General features: G+C 38.6%; 1 pseudogene; it reads left to right on the top strand.

Annotated features, from left to right (window-relative positions):
- LOC113074872 (zinc finger protein 91-like) overlaps positions 1 to 15,171 on the top strand; it is a 47,484-nt pseudogene extending 32,313 nt beyond the window's left edge.
- Positions 15,172 to 17,352: the final 2,181 nt, after the last annotated feature.

The following is a 17,352-nucleotide window of genomic DNA, read 5'->3' as shown; positions in this document are numbered from 1 at the left end:
AGTCCCAACATTAACCATAGCAAATTTGAAGTCTCCAACTCCAACTCTAGTGCCACCACTTGTCCAAAGTTTCAATGTTTCTATGCTAATAACTTTTGAACCATAAGCCAGAAAATAAAATTTATTTTTCCTATATTTGGCTCAACCCCACAATTCAAAAATTGCAAGGTTTCGTTTTTTCGCTATTTTCAATTTTTCAAAAAAAAAAAAAAAAATTAATTGGCTCATGCCAAGTCGAATGAACTCAGAATGGGCTTAGTTTTTTTTGCTTTTTTCAATTATATGAAAAATCGACTGTTTGTCCAATTTTCACAAAAATTGGCTCAGATCATCTTCAGACAATGCTAGCAACAATTTGTGGAATTCAAGTTGATTCGTCTAACCGTTCTCGAATGACATGTGAACACATTGGATGAAAAGCACGCAAAAATGCACGTGAGGCTATATCTCGGCAACGGTTTGGCATATTGAGACAAAACTTGGTGTGTGTCCTAATAACCATGACCTGAGACTACCTGCAATGTTTTGACGGAGCGCCACCTAGTGGTCAGGAGATATGAAAAATGCATATTTTTGAATGGTTTGGCCATAAATCACACAACTGGTCTCTTTGGTATTCACTGAGTCATATCGAGTCGCATGATATTCAATTTTCCTGTGTCTGCAATTTTGAATTATGTTTTAAAATGCTGTATTTTTTGAACGCATTATCGTTTCGTTACGAAAATAATTACAAAAATCTTCGGCTCCTTGCCCTGAAGGTACTCAAAAAGTTATAATGAAACCTTTGAATAAATTAGACTATTGAAATCAAAAATAAATTTTGTAACAGCGCCACCTTTTGGTCAAGAGTAATAAACCAATCATTAACTAATAATTTTGACACTTATAAAAATGCTAATAACCTTTTATTGCATTATCCTATTGCAATAAAACTATATACCCTGGCTTATGCCGACAACAAAGATACCAAATATGCCAGAGGAAGCTGGAACTTCCTGTCCGCCATTTTGATTTATATTGAAAATATACTTTTTTTTTAACTCCTCATCAACCGTTGGTCTGATTTTCGCCAAAATTTAGTCAGATGATCTTCAGACAGTTTTGACAAAATGTATGGATTTTGTGTCGATAGACAAAACTGTTTTTCGCACGAGTTGACTGATATCCAATTTTACCATATCGGCCATTTTGACTATTGGCCATTTTGAATTTTGTGCTAAAATGCTGTATTTTCAGAACGCATCAACAGATTGTTACAACACATGGTATGGATCATCAGCACAATGTCCTGAAGGAGCGTGAGAGGTTTTGAAACAGCGCCACCTAGTGGTGAATTGTTTTTAAAACGCTTATAACTTTGGGTGTGGTCGTATTATTTTCACGAGACTCATCTAATTAGAATCCTGAAACCTTGCCGAGTCCTACGATACCAAACATGCTAGGTTTTGCCTTATGGTTTGTTGTAGCGTTGTGATTTAGCGCTTAAAAAACATTTGGGTACATGTTCAAAACCGCTTGTCCAATCAAGACGAAACCACCTTCAGAAGTTTAAAAACATAGGTCAATAGCTAAAAACCATTGCCAAAAATCAAAAATATTGATAGTAAGGGGTAGTAAAATTCAATCAAATTTATGTGTCAGTCATTGCTACGTGTTTTTACATATAAATGACTATATAACTCTGAAGTCAATTGAGATATTTTCACCAAAATTGACACACATATGTATGGGCTCACTCTGAGGACACTTAAAAAAATGGTGGGACTGAGCCTCTTGGTGGCGCTATAATAGAACAAAACATGAACTTCAATACAGTTTTGTGAAATAAAATGCTATACTAAACAAATGCATTGGAGTGATATTACGAAACTCAGAATGTGCCACCAGCACCATGCCCTGAAGGTACCCATAATATTTTTGAAAAGTTATACCAAAATTTCCAAAAAGGCTAATAACTTTTGAATACATCTGGCTATTGAAATGTCGCTGGTTTTAATAGATTCCTTGGGTCAAGCCAAGAACATAGATACCAAGTTTTCTTTATTTGGCCAAACTTCCTGTCTGCCATATTGATTTTCAGTCAAAACCTACTTTTTCAAACTCCTCATCAACCGTTGGTCCGATTTTCACCAAAATTGAATCATATCATCTTCAGACTTCAATGCTTTGACATATTTGCACCAAACTTTGTGTGTCATTGTCACCTCACACTGACCATGCCACATCAATTTGTTAACAGCACCACCTATTGGTCAAGAGCAATAAACCATTCATTAATGGTTAATTAGACTTATTAAAATGCTAATAACTTTTTATTGCATTAGGTTATTGCAATGAAACTGGTCTCAAAACATTCCCTGGCTTATGTGGACAACATAGATACTAAATATGCCAGAGTAAGCTGAACTTCCTGTCCGCCATTTTGATTTTTGTTGAAAACCTACTTTTTCAAACTCCTCATTAACTGTTGGTCCGATTTTCCCCAAAATTGAATCAGATGATCTTCAGACTGTGCTGACAAAAAGTTATGGATTTTGTGTCAATAGACAAAACCATTTTCACGTACCACCGCGACGAATTTGAGGCATGATGCCAAAATTACACTTCAGGCTGCTTATTATTATTCTTCCGACTGGGGTGCCTATGGCAGCCCATAGAACCAATTGCGGGAAAGATGTAATGGTTTGAGATTCTGATAGAGGACAGTCCCAACATTAAATACACCAATTTTAATGTGTCTGTCATTCCCTCTAGCGCCACCACCTGTCCAAAGTTTTACTTATATGTTGCTAATAACTTGTGGACCGTCCTGTCAATCTACACAATTCTTCTTTCCTCTGATTCCTGAGCTCAAGCCGATTTGATTCAAAATGGCATAATTTTCCATCATTAAAATATAGCCACCATTTTGAATTTTTTGAAAAAAATAGTTTTTCGAACTCGTCCTAGACAATTTGTCCAATTTGTACGAAAATTGAACCAGATCATGTTCAGGCAGTGCTGACAAAAAGTTATGGAATTCAAATTGATTCGTCAAACCGTTTTTGATAAACGCTCGAACAAATTTTACTTAGTGCTTGCAAAAACAGTTGTAAGGTTGTATCTCCGCAACACTTTATCGTAATCATACCAAACTTGGTACATTTCATAACAAGCATGACCTCAGGCATCACGCAGCGTCACCTACTGGTCTGGAGACATGAAAAATGGCTATTTTTGCTTATAACTTCTGAACAGTTTGTCCAAAAATCATAAAAGGTCTTGTTAAATTCAGGGCAACATTCTAAATTGACTGATATCCAATCTTACCATATCGGCCATTTTGACTATTGGCCATTTTGAATTTTGTGCTAAAATGCTGTATTTTCAGAACGCATCAACAGATTGTTACAACACATGGTATGGATCATCAGCACAATGTCCTGAAGGAGCGTGAGAGGTTTCGAAACAGCGCCACCTAGTGGTGAATTGTTTTTCAAACACTTATAACTTTGGGAGTGGTTGACTTATTTTCACGAGACTCATCTAATTAGAATCCTGAAACCTTGCCGAGTCCTACGATACCAAACATGCTAGGTTTTGCCTTACGGTTTGTGTAGCGTTGTGATTTAGCGCTTAAAAAACATTTGGGTACATGTTCAAAACCGCTTGTCCGATCAAGACAAAACCACCTTAGGAATTTTGAAAACATAGGTTAATAGCTAAAAACCATTGTCAAAAATAAAAAATATTGATAGTAAGGGGTAGTAAAATTCAATCAAATTTATGTGTCAGTCATTGTTACGTGTTTTTACATATAAATGTCTATAACTCTGAAGTCAGTTGAGATATTTTCACCAAAATTGACACACATATGTATGGGCTCACTCTGAGGACACTTAAAAAAATGGTGGGACTGAGCCTCTTGGTGGCGCTATAATAGAACAAAACATGAAATTCCCATTGACTTCAATACAGTTTTGTGAAATAAAATGCTATACTAAACAAAAGCATTGGAGTGATATTACGAAACTCATAATGTGCCACCAGCACCATTCCCTGAAGGTACCCATTATATTTTTGAAAAGTTATAACAAAATTTCCAAAAAGGCTAATAACGTTTGAATAAATCTGGCTATTGAAATGCCACTGGTCTAAATAGATTGATTGGTTCAAGCCGAGAACATAGATACCAAGTTTTCCTTATTTGGCCGAACTCACTGTCCACCATCTTAATTTTCATTTAAATCCTACTTTTTCAAACTCCTCCTATACAGTTTGTCCGATTTTCACCAAAATCGAATCGTATCATCTCCAGACTGTGCCGACTAAAGGTTATGGATTTTGTGTCAATAGACAAAACCGTTTTTGTATAGTGCAGCAGCAAATGTCATACTGTGTAACATATTGTCTATTATGCAAAAAGTGAGCATGCATGACAGTAAATAGACAATAATGAGCAAATAAAAACTATAGTGCTTACTGTAGTGCCTACCTTGCAGACTTGCTTTTCAAGTGGAGCCCATTGATGAATTTTTTATTGTAAATATCTTTGTTTTTTCAGTATGCATCAATGCCAAATAAAGGTGTAAAAAATATATATTATACTATACTCTCCTTTCATAAAAACTGCCTGTAAGTAGTAGTAGTAGAATTTTTTTAATGAGCAAGTCATTAAATCATTCAATAAAATAGCTTATATTCAATAAAACCACCATTCTTGTTCAAGTGATAATGCTTAAAGGTCGGGTGAAATGCTCGTTTTCACTCAATATCCTGTTAATCTTGAGTACCTATAGAGTAGTACTGCATCCTACATAACTTCAAAAAGTCTTTAGTTTAATTATATTCATAAGAGAAAGATAGTCTGTACCGATTTTTCCCGGAAAAACACGACCGGCTGGAGGCGTGACATGTGGGCGGAGCTAAAGAATCACAAGCGCCAGTAGGCTTTTGCGTTGAGAGCGTTTGGAAGCTGTGACATTATCGTGAGGGAAAAAAACATCCAAAACAAACCATGGCTAACAGTCAGATTCAGCCGTTTATTTATGATCCAGAATCAGATCCCGAGGCTGAAACTGAACGAGAGCAGCAGCAACAACGACTCACTCCGAGCGGGGCTCGAACCCGGGTCTCTGGCATGGGAGGCGGACGCACTAACAAGGAGGCAGAGATATTTTAAGCAGTTTTACTCACCACTTGCGGTTCCAACACACGATCCGTGATCCTTTTTCGTTGGGATTGCATCATCCTTAAGAAATAAACTATACCCAAATCCATCGTCAAACTGGGCCTTGTTTGTAAAACAAGCATCTTCGAAATGCAGGGAACAAACACTTGCACAACTCCGTTGATGCTCTGTAAAAATAAACTCCATCCACTGGTCCCTTAATGCTGTTTTTTTCTTTGGTAATCTGTCCAGGGTTGTCTTGCCCTGGCAACTAAAAACACACTCCTTTTGTGACATTTCGCGACGCTCTCGCTCTGATCAGTGATTGTCTGTGCTCAGCCTCTCAGTGCTGTGCTATACGGGAGCGCACGCTCTTCCGGCAGACGAGCCCTTAGGACACATATAAGGAAATTCCGCTCCATCTAACTTCACACAGAGTTTTAACATTTTCAGCATTTGACAGATTCTATGTAAAACAATGTTGTCACCATAGTTATACAAATTATTTAGATCAATACATTTATTTCCATTTAAATGGATGTTAAGTGATTTAAAATAACACTCAAACATTGGGCTTAAGTTTCCTTATACTTCCTTATACTATACCAACATTGATATTACAGCCTTTGTATTTCAGTTGTAATGGCTGATATAGGCTACATTAGGGATATAATTCACCTTTAGTGATTTGAACCCTCATTATATTACTTATGGCACCAAGACATGTTCTATCAATAGAAAAACACTACTTACATTTGCATTTTATACAGGATAAATATTTTTAAGGAAGTTGCCGTATGACCCAATATGCATCCCTGCGGTTTACTAGCCTATTGACTGTTCATATAAAGATTGTTACCAATTAGAATATTATCAAAAAGAAGGTTAAAGTTATGATGGTGAAGGACATGAGTGTAAGAGGAGTTGATTGTTACAACCCTCAGAATTACAGTTCTTATGGATTTTTCATAGTCCAGTGATTCCAAATGTTTTTAAAGTGTTGTACCCCCAAAACAATCTACACACACACATACATATATTTGTTTATTTATTTTACCAGGGTTAGGCAATTATATATATATATATATATATAGAAAATTCAATAGAGAAATATGCAATGTATTATTTTAAGTATTAAACTAAAAACAGTAGGTGGCGGTAAATCACTGTCTATATTATTGAGTCATTCATTAATTTAGTAATGAAGCAAATTCCTGTATTTATGAATGGTTTATTAAAATGATTAAATCCAGGATTCAATCAAAGCCTTGCATATGTTCATGAGGTCTGTGTACTTTTTCATCATTTAATTTCCCGTTTGGAATGGAATAACGAGAAATTAAAACCAGCTCGTGTTTTCGTTTTTTAGTTTAGTTTAAAAAACAGAAAATTAGATTTTGGCTTCATTTTTTTCTTTTTTCGTTTGTGGTTTATAAATCGGTTTATGGGTTAGATATTTCATTTGCACACGTGGCGGTGCTGAAACGCCGCTTTCATCTGATTGGTCAAATCGCTCCACCTTCAGTAAGCTACAAGCTTTTCTTTCTGTCAGGCAGAATAAGAGTCAGTACGAGTGCGGCACTGACAAATGCACTTTAATAAAATTATGTCCGAAACCACCACTCACTGTTAACTATGCACTGTATTTGAAGTATAACTGTGTTGCTGCTCATGTACTTTGTGCTGCTTTGACTTGCAAGTGACCACAACAGTATATGACAGATTATTTTATTTCCCATTGATAAATACAGTGCAAATAGTGTCATTTCTTTGGATAAAAGTGAAGTGTAAATAAAAATCAATAATAGGCTGAATTGTACCATGATATGTCCATAACATTTACCACTCTCTCCTTTTATTTACATCAAAACGTAGGCGTGTGACACATAAGTAGGCTATAAATAATTTAGAAAATTGAATAGAAATAAAGTTTATATTTATGAATATAAGCATGTGTAGCCTACTCAGATGACTTATGTAAGCATATGTAGTTTACTCAGTTCACACACACAAAAAAAAGAGATGGAAAAGAGAAGCTAGAATCACTGAATGTACATTAATACTGACAAAATTATTAGGTTTGGGATTAATTAAAATTATGTTGGTTGAATAGCACGGCATACCTTTAAAATGTATTAGTTTTATTAAAAAACTAATACAATTTTATTACATACTGAATAAAATTTTATTACTTACTGAATTGGTCAATGTTTTATTACACATTTTTTTTAAGCTATCTGTGGCGAGTGGGGCGGGGCCGAGAGGTGTGGGAACGAGGAGTGAGGCCAGGTGTTGTGATTGGAGATGAGCTACACCTGCGCCCCACCGCTAGTATCGAGTCCCACGTAGGAGATGGAAGGATATAAAACTGGAGTGACGACCGTGAAGGACGAGAGAGGACCAGGCCTGGGACATTAGTTTATGTGTTTGGCTTTTATTTATGCGCACCAGTCGTCCGTGAGGGGCTGGTGCGCTGTTTTGTATTTACTTTTGATTATTAAAGTGCTTTTTGATTGTGCGCCGGTTCCCGCCTCCTTCTTCCCGATGAATATGGAGATTTGTTTATTACAGTGGTGCCGAAGCCCGGGAGAAGGAGGGACGCGCTGCTGAAGATCCCTCGCCGCTGGGGTGAATCCGCGGTGCCCTCGAGCTGGTGAGGTACGTGCCGCCATTGACGCTCGAGGCGGTGGGCTGGAGCGAGTTGCCGGGGACGGGCGAGCTCGCTGCCGACCGCCCACGACAAGGAGGGGCGGCTGCCGTCCGTGAGGGAGCGGAGGAGTCGGCGCCGTTCGCCAGGGGGCCGGAGCCTGCCGCCTCCGTGACGGAATCCGGAGGGGCAGGGAACGGGGGACTCCTGCCGCTGCCCAAAATCGGAGGAGCCGTCGCCGTCCACCGGGCGGCGGAGGAGTGTCGTGCCGTCCGCCGAGGGCCGTCCAGTGCCACCGCCGGGCACCGCGGAGGAGATCACCCAGCCGGTGGAGGGCCGGACAGCAGTGCGTCTGGGAACCGGATTTTTTTTTTTTTTTTTTTCTCTCTCCCCTCTCTCGTCCCTGTCGCTCCTCCTTCCATCTCCTTTTCTCTCGCCTCGTCTGTCCTACCCCCAGGTTCCCGCAGGTCCCCGTGAGCGGTCTCCCCGGAGGGAAGGGGGGGGGGGAGTAGAGCGCAGTCTCGGGAGTACCCCCTGGCCTGCGAGGGGCGATGGGGGTATGTGGCGAGTGGGGCGGGGCCGAGAGGCGTGGGAACGAGGAGTGAGGCCAGGTGTAGTGATTGGAGATGAGCTACACCTGCGCCCCACCGCTAGTATCGAGTCCCACGTAGGAGATGGAAGGATATAAAACTGGAGTGACGACCGTGAAGGACGAGAGAGGACCAGGCCTGGGACATTAGTTTATGTGTTTGGCTTTTATTTATGCGCACCAGTCGTCCGTGAGGGGCTGGTGCGCTGTTTTGTATTTACTTTTGATTATTAAAGTGCTTTTTGATTGTGCGCCGGTTCCCGCCTCCTTCTTCCTGGTGAATATGGAGATTTGTTTATTACACTATCATTTAAAACAGTGGAATGCTATATTTAAGCAAGGAAGCCCATTTGACCTTGTTGATTCAGTCACTTTTGACTGTAAACGAAATTTGATTGGATATCATATCATGGCATTTTGCCCATTAGAAATACATATTTGGTTCTAATGTTATAGGGTTTAGTAGATATAAATGAACTGCAAAGCATGCTTTAAACAGTTTAATGTATACCCTCACTTTCATTGACGTTCTAAATTAATGTGAGCTTTCATTGAATCAATCACCTTTATTTATATAGTGCTTTAAACAAAATACATTGCGTCAAAGCACTGAACAACATTAATTTGGAAAACAGTGTCTCAATAATGCAAAATGATAGTTAAAGGCAGTCATGTCATCTCTGTTCAGTTCCTGTGGTCTTGTCCTGGTGGTCCTCTGAGACAAGGTCTTTACAGGGGATCTGTATCTGGGGCTATAGTTGTCCTGGTGTCCGCTGTCTTTCAGGGCTGTAGAGGTCCTTTCTAGGTGCTGATCCACCATCTGGTCTGGATACGTACTGGATCCGGGTGACTGTAGTGACCCTCTGATCTGGATACAGACTGGATCTGGTGGCCACGGTGACCTCGGAACAAGAGAGAAACAGAAAAATATTAGCGTAGATGCCATTCTTCTAATGATGTAGCAAGTACATAGGGTGTTATGTGAAGTGTTTCCGGTTTACCTAATTAATGCAGCCTAAAAATCCTGTAACGGATTTGGATATTAAAAAGCATATTAGAATGTTATGTGTATGCCAGGTTAGAGAGATGGGTCTTTAATCTAGATTTAAACTGCAAGAGTGTGTCTGCCTCCCGAACAATGTTAGGTAGGTTATTCCAGAGTTTAGGCGCCAAATAGGAAAAGGATCTGCCGCCCGCAGTTGATTTTGATATTCTAGGTATTATCAAATTGCCTGAGTTTTGAGAACGTAGCGGACGTAGAGGAGTATAATGTAAAAGGAGCTCATTCATATACTGAGTTGCTAAACCATTCAGGGCTTTATAAGTAATAAGCAATATTTTAAAATCTATACGTTGCTTGATAGGGAGCCAGTGCAGTGTGGACAGGACCGGGCTAATATGGTCATACTTCCTGGTTCTAGTAAGAACTCTTGCTGCTGCACTTTAGACTAGCTGTAGTTTGTTTACTAAGCGTGCAGAACAACCACCCAATAAAGCATTACAATAGTCTAACCTTGAAGTCATAAATGCATGGATTAACATTTCTGCATTTGACATTGAGAGCATAGGCCATAATTTAGATATATTTTTGAGATGGAAAAATGCAGTTTTACAAATGCTAGAAACGTGGCTTTCTAAGGAAAGATTGCGATCAAGTAGCACACCTAGGTTCCTAACTGATGACAAAGAATTGACAGAGCAACCATCAAGTCTTAGACAGTGTTCTAGGTTATTACAAGCAGAGTTTTTAGGCCCTATAATTATATTTTTATATCGACTATGCATTCCATTAGTTTTTCAAATTGGTGTGTTTCACCGGGCTGCGAGGAAATATAGAGCTGAGTATCATCAGCATAACAGTGAAAGCTAACACCATGTTTCCTGATGATATCTCCCAAGGGTAACATATAAAGCGTGGAGTGTAGCGGCCCTTGTACTGAGCCTTGAGGTACTCCATACTGCACTTGTGATCGATATGATACATCTTCATTCACTGCTACGAACTGATGGCGGTCATATAAGTACGATTTAAACCATGCTAATGCACTTCCACTGATGCCAACAAAGTGTTCAAGTCTATGCAAAAGAATGCTGTGGTCAATTGTGTCAAACGCAGCACTAAGATCCAATAAAACTAATAGAGAGATACACCCACGATCAGATGATAAGAGCAGATCATTTGTAACTCTAAGGAGAGCAGTCTCAGTACTATGATAAGGTCTAAATCCTGACTGGAAATCTTCACATATACCATTTTTCTCTAAGAAGGAATATAATTGTGAGGATACCACCTTTTCTAGTATCTTGGACAGAAAAGGGAGATTCGAGATTGGTCTATAATTAACTAGTTCTTTGGGGTCAAGTTGTGGTTTTTTTGATGAGAGGCTTAATAACAGTCAATCTTCTCTGTCAGCGTAACTATTTCCCTGCATTTATCACACGTGAATCCCTCATCTGCGACAGAGATAGATAAACTGTACATGTGGCAAGAGGTGCAAGTAATGATAACAGGAGAAGCCATTACTCACCGTGCTTGATGAAATATTCTTACTGCGGTTGTTTGATGAACTTGTGAAAAACTGAAGCAAAAGAGAGGAGAGGAGAAAAGAAAACGCTAATGACAAGCTAACAAGTGCTAACGCTTTGCAGGTGTACTGCACTCATGGAAAAGTGAACGATCAAAGTTAATCTGATAAGATTGATCAATAAAATCAGAAATATGGCGTGAATTAAGATATATTTTACCACTTAAAAAAAACAAAAAAAAAACAGACAGTGATAGTAAGAAAAAGATTCTAGAGAAAAAAAAAAAACCTGCGACACCCGCAGGTTGAATATTACACAAAATCAGTTTATACTCTTACCATAAACAAACAAAAAAAAACAAGAAACAAAATATACTAACTTACAGGGCAGAGGTTACCCACCGGAGTGATCACCAGCACTATTTATACACAAGCACACTTCTACACACCACACCGTGAACTCAGATTACACACTTCAAAAAGTGTCAAACGGCAAACGTTGAAGTAGCACCACCACCACCACCACAAAAGATCCTCCACCCGTGGGACCCCAGCTCCTGAAAGGAAATCAAAAACAAAATAGAAAAACCTCATAAACGAAAATACATACAGAAACCAGTCATATGGAATTACAACTCTATCATAACAATAAAGGGTAAAAGCCACTATAGTAAGGGCTCAGCAATACACGAGTATTCAAACACAAGCCCACACGGTTTACGAAAAGAGAAAGGGGCTCAGACGAGGCCGCAGTCCATAAAGTATGGTCACGTGAGCTGAAGATTCATCCACCCCGAGTTATCTTAAGAGAATTAACAATCCGCATGAACAACCATAACGACAGCAGCAGTCTTCCTAGGTAGTGGTAATGGAAGTGTTTGTGAAGTGTACAACAGTAGCAGAGTGCAAAAGAGTCGCAACGATAATCACTAGGACAAAAGAGGGAGAATCCTGCAGCAAATACGGATGACAAAAACACCGTTACTAATAGTTACACATCATCCGCTGGAATTTCCCGTTAACAAACACACTGACTTACCAAATGAGCCCAACAAGAGTAGAGTTCGCAGGCTGGACAAGCAGTGTTCAAATACCCCGCTGCAAAGCTGAAGTACAGGGACTGCACATTAATCAAAACCACCCACCCCTCAGCAAGACGGTTAACCATATAACAGCTTTCGCTTACCTAAAAAGGGCAATCATACAGTCCACAGCAACAGATGAAAACAGACAGGCTGAAGCCACCGTCAAGACAAAAAGGGGAGGATCCGGACGTGACACATCCCAGGCTAAACCAAACTCGATTAATCGTATAGCCCTAGCTTAAAACTTTTTAAAGAAAACATTCCAGTTTAATTAGCTTCCCCAGATGCACAATGTAAATTGTGAATTGCATACACTGAATAAGTCAGAATGCACTTTCTGTACCTGTTTTGCGCTACTTGAGTTATATATACATATTCATTTAATAATAACCAGTAAATGATCATTTAGTCTATAGTTTTCTTTATTATTTAAATGCAAACGAAAATATATCGAAGTATATATCGAATATCGTAAAAATTTTGACAAAAACAAGATACAGATATATATTTTGTATACATTGCCCAGGCCTTATGTGTGTGTGTGTGTGTGTGTATATATATGTATGTATATATATATATATATATATATATATATATATATATATGTATGTATGTGTGTGTGTGTATATGTAAATATATATATGTATATGCCTTCAGATTAAGACAGTGTTTAAGAGAAAATAGGCCTTTTGTGTTCACAGGAAAAGTAAATATATATACAGTACAGACCAAAAGTTTGGACACACCTTCTCATTCAAAGAGTTTCATTTATTTTCATGACTATGGAAATTGTATATTCACACTGAAGGCATCAAAACTATGAATTAACACATGTGGAATTATATACATAACAAAAAAGTGTGAAACAACTGAAAATGTCATATTCTTGGTTCTTCAAAGTAGCCACCTTTTGCTTGAGTCACCTGAAATGGTCTTCCAACAGTCTTGAAGGAGATCCCCAAGAGATGCTTAGTTGCACTTGTTGGCCATTTTGCCTTCTGTCTGTGGTCCAGCTCACCCCTAAACCATCTCGATTGGGTTCAGGTCCGGTGACTGGAGGCCAGGTCATCTGGCGCAGCACCCAATCACTCTCCTTCTTGGTCAAATAGCCCTTGATACCTTCAGTGTGACTCTACAATTTTCATAGTCATGAAAATAAAGAAAACTCTTTGAATGAGAAGGTGTGTCCAAACTTTTGGTCTGTACTGTATATGTGTGTATGTATTTTTATATATATGTGTATATATATATATATATATATATATATATATGTGTGTGTGTATATATATATATGTATATATATATATATATATATGTATATATATATATATGTGTATATATATATATATATATATATATATATATATATATAGAGAGAGAGAGAGAGAGAGAGAGAGAGAGAGAGACCAGGTAAACATTTTAAAGCATCATTGTTATTTTTGGTCAGGGTTTTTAAGCTGTATAAAACAAGAAATAAATAAATTTGACTAGGGCTGTGATGGTGGCAGATTTGTACCACTTTATCACCATCACAGCCCTAGACAAGATTGTTCAGCTTTTAACAATACACCAAAAATAAATAATTTTTACTTTTTTATTTCAGAATTCATTGAAGAAAAAGAGGAAAATGAAGAATCGCGTGAAGTTGAGGAGAAAAATAATGTCAAAACTGGTGGGAATACTTTGAGTTGCTCTCAAACCAAACAGAAAGATTTAAAGAAAAAAAGAGTTAAGGTATCTTTCACTTGCAATCAGTGCGGGAAGATTTTCACACAATCATCAAACCTTAAGGATCACATGAACATCCACACTGGAGAGAATCCTTACAAGTGTTCACACTGTGACAAGAGATTCAGTGTGTCATCAAGTCTGAAAACACATGAGAGGATCCACACTGGAGAGAAACCTTATAAGTGTTCAAACTGTGACAAGAGATTCAGTGATTCGACACATCTGAAAACACATGAGAGGATCCACACTGGAGAGAAACCTTATAAGTGTTCAAACTGTGACAAGAGATTCAGTGATTCGACACATCTGAAAACACATGAGAGGATCCACACTGGAGAGAAACCTTACAAGTGTTCACACTGTGACAAGAGATTCAGTCAATCATCAAGTCTGAAAACACATGAGAGATTTCACACTGGAGAGAAACCTTATAAGTGTTCAAACTGTGACAAGAGATTCAGTGATTCGACACATCTGAAAACACATGAGAGGATCCACACTGGAGAGAAACCTTACAAGTGTTCACACTGTGACAAGAGATTCAGCCAATCATCAAGTCTGAAAACACATGAGAGATTTCACACTGGAGAGAAACCTTATAAGTGTTCACACTGTGACATGAGATTCGGTGTGCTATCAAATCTGAAAACACATGAGAGATTTCACACTGGAGAGAAACCTTATAAGTGTTCAAACTGTGACAAGAGATTCAGTGATTCAACACATCTGAAAACACATGAGAGGATCCACACTGGAGAGAAACCTTACAAGTGTTCACACTGTGACAAGAGATTCAGTCAATCATCAAGTCTGAAAACACATGAGAGGATCCACACTGGAGAGAAACCTTACAAGTGTTCACAGTGTGACATGAGATTCGGTGTGCCATCAAATCTGAAAACACATGAGAGGATCCACACTGGAGAGAAACCTTACAAGTGTTCACACTGTGACAAGAGATTCAATCAGTTAGCAGGTCTGAAAAAACACGAGAGGATCCACACTGGAGAGAAACCTTACAAGTGTTCACACTGTGACCAGAGATTCGGTGTGTCATCGAGTCTGAAAAAAACATGAGAGGATTCACACTGGAGAGAAACCTTACAAGTGTTTAATCTGTGACAGGAAATTCAATGGTTCATAAAATCTGAAAAAACATGAGTGGATTCACCCTGGATAGAAATCACATCACCGCAATTTACGTGGGAAGTGTTCCATTGAGTCATCTGTTATACACAAAAACCAACCACAGTAAGGTCATTTAACAGCAACAACAATGGAGGACTACATGTTTGTGCTCATAATTTTTCTGAATTTTCTGATTATTAGGAACACCATAGTAATACTATGTTTGACCCCCTTTCGCCTTCAGAACTGCCTTAATTCTACGTGGCATTGATTCAACAAGGTGCTGAAAGTATTCTTTAGAAATGTTGGCCCAGAGCACTTCCCAGTTCCACCACATCCCAAAGATGCTCCATTGGGTTGAGATCTGGTGACTGTGGGGGCCATTTTAGTACAGCGAACTCATTGTCATGTTCAAGAAATCAGTTTGAAATGATTCGAACTTTGTGACATGGTGCATTATCCTGCCGGAACTAGCCATCAGAGGATGGGTACATGGTGGTCATAAAGGGATGGACATGGTCAGAAACGATGCTCAGGTAGGCCTTGGCATGCAAACGATGCCCAATTGGCACTAAGGGACCTAAAGTGTGCCAAAATATCCCCCACACCATTACACCACCACCACCAGCCTGCACAGTGGAAACAAGGCATGGTGGATCCATGATCTCATTCTGTTTACGCCAAATTCTGACTCTACCATCTGAATGTCTCAACAGAAATCGACACTCATCAGACCTGGCAACATTTTTCCAGTCTTCAACTGTCCAATTTTGGTGAGCATGTGCAAATTGTAGTCTCTTTTTCCTATTTGTAGTGGAGATGAGTGGTACCCGGTGGGGTCTTCTGCTGTTGTAGCTCATCCGCCTCAAGATTCTGCGTGTTGTGGCTTCACAAATGTTTTGCGGCATACCTCGGTTGTAACGAGTGGTTATTTAGGTCAAAGTTGCTCTTCTATCAGCTTGAATCAGTCGGCCCATTCTCCTCTGACCTCTAGCATCAACAAGGCATTTTCGCCCACAGGACTGCGCATACTGGATGTTTTTCCCTTTTCACACCATTCTTTGTAAACCCTAGGAATGGTTGTGTGTGAAAATTCCAGTAACTGAGCAGATTGTGAAATACTCAGACCGGCCCGTCTGGCACCAACAACCATGCCACGCTCAAAATTGCTTAAATCATCTTTCTTTCCCATTCTGAAATTCAGTTTGGAGTTCAGGAGATTCTCTTGACTAGGACCACACCCTTAAATGCATTGAAGCAACTGCCATGTGATTGTGGATTACAGACTTGCTCCCACTAGATCCGATGCAACAGAGAGTGGCGCTGGACAAGACTTCTGTGTGTGTGTGTGTGTGTGTGTGTGTGCAGGATACAGGAAAACAAAATGATTCATGGGACTCCGCAAAATAAAAATATCTAAACATAAAATATCTAAAACAATTAAATTGTTATTCATTTGTTGCTCAAAAGCAAAATGAACTAATATAAAATATACATGATAAACAGGTGTAAGCATATGCAGAGCTTCTATTTAGGCTATTACAGGGATTGATGCGAGATACTGATCCAAAAGCACAACTTTTGTTAAAAAAGGTTAAATTACTTCCTTTTAATATTCCTTTAATAAAGCGAGTTTGTCATTATTGTTGCTGTTTTAATTTCAAATAAATAAAACATAGAACCACAAACTAAGCATTTGTTTTAAAAGAGAGAAAATACCTTATTTATTTTGGTTACAATATAAATTTTATTCACTTTGGTCAAGAAAAGTAAAAAGCCTTTAAATGTCAATGAGAATTTGTACCATTGTACTATTTTATTGCTTGTGTTTTAATTAATGGGCTAACAATGAACCACAAACTACTATAGTTTTAAAGAAAGGGGAAATCAAAAGTCTTTTAAAAACATTTTTATGTTACAATGCGGATAAAACATATTCTCCTTATTCATTTTGTTAATAAAAGTTCAGAGTGTAATATAAGAGAATTTGTCCAATGTGTCCCTGAGCAAGACACTTAACCCCTAGCTGCTCAGAGGGATGTGACCTCTGACATATATTGCAATTGTAAGTCGCTTTGGATAAAACCGTCAGCTAAATGAATAAATGTAAATGTCTTCTTCCGTTTCTTCCCCCGCAAGTCTATGGCAGCCCATAGAACCGCTTGCAGGAATGTTGTGAGATTTGGCACACTGATAGAGGGAAGTCCCAACATTAACCATAGCAAATTTGAAGTCTCTAACTCCAACTCTAGTGCCACCACTTGTCCAAAGTTTCAATGTTTCTATGCTAATAACTTTTGAACCGTAAGCCAGAAAATAAAATTTATTTTTTCCTCTGAATCCTTGGCTCAACCCCACAATTCAAAAATTGCAAGGTTTAGTTTTTTCGCTATTTTCAATTGTATGAAAAATCGACTATTTCAAACTCGTCCTAGACGGTTTGTCCGATTTTCACAAAAATTGGCTCAGATCATCTTCAGACGATGCTAAGCAAA

Source organism: Carassius auratus, unplaced genomic scaffold (genome assembly GCF_003368295.1).
Source record: "Carassius auratus strain Wakin unplaced genomic scaffold, ASM336829v1 scaf_tig00015585, whole genome shotgun sequence".
In the NCBI taxonomy this organism is placed as follows: domain Eukaryota; kingdom Metazoa; phylum Chordata; class Actinopteri; order Cypriniformes; family Cyprinidae; genus Carassius; species Carassius auratus.
The sequence above is the reverse complement of the archived record's forward strand: the minus strand, read 5'-3'. Positions and strand labels throughout refer to the sequence as shown.